General features: G+C 38.9%; 1 protein-coding gene across 1 annotated transcript in view; it reads left to right on the top strand.

The window, feature by feature from the left end:
* slc37a1 (solute carrier family 37 member 1) overlaps window positions 1-5,519 on the top strand; it is a gene marked incomplete at its 3' end in the record, with an annotated part of 101,101 nt that overhangs the window by 5,633 nt on the left and 89,949 nt on the right. The window lies entirely within an intron of this gene.

Below are 5,519 nucleotides of genomic sequence, written 5' to 3'. Positions count from 1 at the left end.
GCAACAGTCCAGTGCTGCTTCTCTGTAGCCCAGGTCAGGTGCTTCTGGTACTGTTTCTGGTTCAAAAGTGGCTTGACCTGGGGAATGCGACACCTGTAGCCCATTTCCTGCACACGCCTGTGCACGGTGGCTCTGGATGTTTCTACTCCAGACTCGGTCCACTGCTTCCGCAGATCCCCCAAGGTCTGGAATCGGCCCTTCTCCACAATCCTCCTCAGGGTCCGGTCACCTCTTCTCGTTGTGCAGCGTTTTCTGCCACACTTTTCCCTTCCCACAGACTTCCCACTGAGGTGCCTTGATACATCACTCTGGGAACAGCCTATTCGTTCAGCAATTTCTTTCTGTGTCTTACCCTCTTGCTTGAGGGTATCAATGATGGCCTTCTGGACAGCAGTCAGGTTGGCAGTCTTACCCATGATTGCAGTTTTGAGTAATGAACAAGGCTGGGAGTTTTTAAAAGCCTCAGGAATCTTTTGCAGATGTTTAGAGTTACGTCGTTGATTCAGATGGTTAGGTTAATAGCTTGTTTAGAGAACCTTTTCATGATATGCTAATTTTTTGTGACAGGCATTTTGGGTTTTCATGAGCTGTATGCCATAATCATCAGTATTAAAACAATTGAAGACCTGAAATATTTCAGTTGGTATGCAATGAATCTGAAATATATGAAAGTTTCATTTTTATCATTACATTATGGAAAATAATGACCTTTATCACAATATGCTAATTTTTTGAGAAGGACCTATATACACATACGTACGCACTCAAACATACACACACACAAGTAGGAAAGATGTTGGGAGAAGAAAAGTGAAGAAATTGAGCACATCTCACTCAGCTGAAACTGTTAAGTTTGGAAGAAGAAATATGATTTATTATTATAACCAAAAAACAAGTAAATAATCAAGTGATACTATAATCTTTGTGATTTTAAAATGTATTCGATTTTAAGTTGTTCATAGTGTTGAAAATTTAGGAAGTGAACTGTTTTTTAAGAAATAATGTTCAGTTGTCATACAAAAAGAGTGTTGTGCAATGGCAAGCCTTAAAAACAGTTCAAAGCAAGAAAACAACTCCTTAAAAGGAAAACAAGTGAGAAAACGACTCATGGTGACTCAGGCATATCCAGACAGAACCTGACCGAAAAGAGTTACACCCAGATTTTAATATGTAAGAGGAATGACATGGCAAATTCCCATAGACATGCATAGAACCCTGAACTAGGTCCAGCCCAAAGAAGGTTGGATTAAGCAGGTGGTATGATCTTTTTGGAAGTGTCAGTCAAGACCTCGCCCTATAAATACAGATGATTCTGTGAAACCGGGGCTGTTGGGGACCACTGACTCGTGTGGATGTAACAAACAGGACTGTTTAGACCACGGACGCGTGTGGATTATAGGACAAGTTTTTGGACGGTTCCAGCTGAAAGGGGAACGAGTAAATCCGATGGAATAAGCTTTGTTTGGAGTTATTTTTCTTCCTTCAGCCCGGATTATTATTATATATATGTATAGATATATATATTATATTATATATGCCTAAACCCTATTCTTCAAATTCAGACCAGCTGTAGGACCAGAAACGGCCCACATTCAAGTGTGAATGGGGAAATTTGCTTCTTGCTGAGCCGGAATTTCGAGGAATTCCACAACAACGGCGATGGTAAGAAGACGTTTCACCAATATTGTCCTTAATAAAAATTTATTCCAAATCAGAGCGGTAGTCCACAAATTGGCAGGCAAAAAGATCGATTACATTTTAAATTTAATAGCCTGGAGTTGTAAAAGGTTTGTCATTGTAGTGAGAAATAATGTATTGGAGTGGGTAGAGAGTGTGGGCAAATTGTGGAGGTTTTGGGGCGCTTGAGTGAGTCAGGACGACCGTAGAACTCGCAGAGCGCAGCCAGCCAGAAGGAAAATATCTGGAGCTGAACAGAGTAAACCTACAATCATCCTCCAGCCCCCCCCGGAATAGAGAACTGCTCTGCCCAAGAAGGATCAACATCTGGGATATAAATAAACTGAGTTTTAATCATTATGTATCCTCTTTGTAATCAAATGTAATAATTACTGTGCATATTGCTGTTTCCCATGCAAAATCATTGATTAAAGCAAATCAAAACGTAAAATTCTGGATTCTTATTTCAACACCCCTTTGTTCATGGAAGTGGAAAACTTGGTTCAATGTAATGACAAAATCACGGGAGGTCTTTAAATGTTTCGTAGCTTTGATTATAAAACAACATCCAAGAATCTTATACCTAAATTCTAAACAAAGCCTGATCGGATAACAATTGCAATGCTAAATCAGGAGATGAGCTACCGTTAACTTGCGCTGCCTCGTCTGCTAAACGTCCCCACTCTTGCTGCTAGGTCGGGTGAGGCATGAGGTGAGACTTTGGGTGTGGTGCAAGGATCTTAGGTAGTTAACAGTCTGGGTGAATCATTTCAACACAGCCTTAAACCAAACTGTCCTAAAATAACCGCTACGGGTAATACCTGAGTCTTAGGATTAGTTTCAGACCCCTTGGAGGAGAAAGGCTGCAGTGAGGGCGTGGCACGTGTCCTGTGTCTACCTCACTTGGGTAAGCCGGGTACCTGTATAAATAAAGGCTAAATGAAAAAAAAAAAAAAAAGCGAGACACTATCTAAGATTATTATCTGATAAGAATAAGAAAGCCACGCTCTCCTGTAGTTGCAGCTTTGTGCACTCCGCCCATCTTTCGGACGACTGTACGTACATATTCGCGTTGTACCTCAGTGCAATTCCAATAAAGTTTTATTCTGATTCTGAAAGGGGAGGACTTGGACTCCCTAATTTGAGACTCTATTATTGGGCTGCTCAAATAAGAGCAATAGTGCCATGGATTATCAAGGATCCAGAAATTCATTGGTCTCCATCGAGGAATACTCACTACCAGGTGTAAGTCTATCAACTCTTCCCTTTCTTAGTTTGCAATCTCAGGAAAAAAATAAAATAACTAACATCTGGGTCAGGCACACACTCAAGGTATGGGACCATATACAGAAACAGTTGAAGGGAACTATTGCTCTATCAAGGGCCATTCCCATTAACAATAACCCCGAGTTTTTGCCATCTTTATCAGATGGGGCCCTTATTAGATGTGCTGAAAGTGGACTGATTACAGTAAATCAGTTATTTGAAGGCAATATACTTAAGACTTTTTCCAAACTAAAAGATACATTTAATCTCCCTCCAGGCAATATGTATAGATTTCTACAGATTAGACACTATTTATCACAACGCACAGACTGGGAAAGTATTATAAGGGAACCCACAAATATAGAGAAACACTTAATTAGTTTAATTGAAAACTCTGGAACATTGAAAAAAACAGGTCTCTTTGATGTATAAAAAAACTGGTGATGGATATATCAAGACAGCACTCAACACATTAAACAACAATGGGAAATGAAACTAAATGTCATATTGGATGATGATTCTTGGGAGAATATTTGTTTTGGTTGCCACAGGGGAATCGGGAGCCAACTCTGGAAAGAGTTTGATTGGAAATGCAAAATCAGTTTTTTTTTTCGTACCCCACTTAAGCCTTCTCTCTTTGGGCATGACAATAATGGTGACTGTTGGAGAAAATGTGGTCTTGTGGGTGACCACACTCGCATATTTTGGGACTGCCCTCAGGTACAGGACTTCTGGAAAGGTGTCGGGGATGTGTTGGAAAGGTTGTTGAAGATACAAATCCCTTTTTGACCCTGTCATCTTTTTACTTGATGAGTTCCCTGATTATCTTACTAATGACCAAAGATCTCTGATACATATTCTCTTTATGAGGGCAAGAAAAATTATCACGGTCAATTGGATGAAACCCGACCCACCAAATATTGACCAGTGGAATCCAAAAATAAGAAATGTTTACATAATGGAACAATTAACAGCTCAACTTGAATTTAAAACTCAGAGTTTTGAAAGGGTGTGGGGACCTATTGTGGACTTTCTTAAATAAGGCTCTCTTGTTGTTTTTTTATTTTTGTTTTTATTTGACCCTGTGACAAGTGTATATTGTGTTTTTGTTTCTGGTGTTGAAGAGATGACCCAGTCTCAAGACTTAACAGTTTATATGTGATTTGCTTTGTTCTTGTTCGGCAATAAAAGTAAAAAAAAAAAAAAGGAATTCTGCAACTCCAGTTATCACCCTGCAAGATTTTTTTTTTTAAATCACAAAATAACTAGAGCACCTCTTTAATCCTTGTTTTGCATGGTGGTGGCAGTTTTCAGTTGTATCCTTGTCAGGAACAAAACATGGAGTCTAAATTAAGCTGCAAATGGAGAACCTGTATGATCTCATTAATCCTATATTTTTGTGTAGTGGCATTATTGGAGAGCGCCTGCCCATTCGACTGTATCTCACTGTGGGGATGTTGACCAGTGGACTCTTCACTTGTCTCTTTGGACTGGGCTACATCTACAACATTCACAACCTGAGCTTTTACATCTTTGTCCAGGTGAGGAGTCAGCAGGAGCTGAAACCCAGTCATTCAGTGTGAGGAAAACAGCAGAAAATTCACTGAACACTAGGAGTGTAACAAGATTTCATGCTACAAAATCTCCCAATAATAAAATGTCACATGATTTCTCATCAATTTAGAAATCTGTCTCACCAGCCAATAACAAATTACAGTTCACTTGTCTCTGGTGAAATTATCCCTAAAGACATGTCCACCACAGAGAGAACCCCTCTCCCTGTAGCCTCATGCGAAAACTTCTGTTTAGATGAAGTTTTACTTTACTTAATGTTGTTTATTTGTCATATGCAGGTTAACACAAAGTCAACAATGCAATGAAATGTTCAGGATGAGAAGAACCTTCTCAACTAATTACAAAAACAAGAAATACTAAAGCTTGCAATAAAAGTACAAAATAAAGTACCAAAAGTGAAAAGAAATATAGTATTTACAAGGTCAAAATAAATATAGTAAGCAACATCATGGTAGAATATAACTGTGCAGGTAGGATGAATTAGTATAAACGCGTATTTCACAGGTAGTATAATTAGTTTAAATGCACAAAACATATTGCACATAACAAGTGTTTAATGCAGAGTTCATGCAGTGTTTAGTCAACATAGTTTGAACCTCGTGTTGATTTGAGTTGAGAGGAAGAGTCAATCCAACTTGGAGGAGAGGTGGTGGTGGTGACAGAAAATGCTGCCAAGTCATCTCCTCCATGCATGCTGTTAAATATTTCTGTACTCACCAGAGTGAGCAACTAACAAAATGAAACTAAAACACACACAAAGAAGTTTCACTCTAATGTCCACTTCAGGCAGTCCTGGGACGACTCGTTACATTGGCTCAAAGGGGGTTAGAATTTATTTTATCCAAATTATCTTTACTCAATGGATCATTTTAAAAACCGGATTCCAAAAAAGTTGGGACACTAAACAAATTGTGAATAAAAACTGAATGCAATGATGTGGAGGTGCCAACATCTAATATTTTATTCAGAATAGAACACAAATCACAGATCAAAAGTTTAAA

The sequence above is a fragment of the Nematolebias whitei genome, chromosome 13, assembly GCF_014905685.2.
Source record: "Nematolebias whitei isolate Nwh7 chromosome 13, NemWhi1, whole genome shotgun sequence".
In the NCBI taxonomy this organism is placed as follows: Eukaryota; Metazoa; Chordata; class Actinopteri; order Cyprinodontiformes; family Rivulidae; genus Nematolebias; species Nematolebias whitei.
Note: the sequence above shows the minus strand (reverse complement) of the source record. Positions and strands in the feature narration are given on the sequence as shown.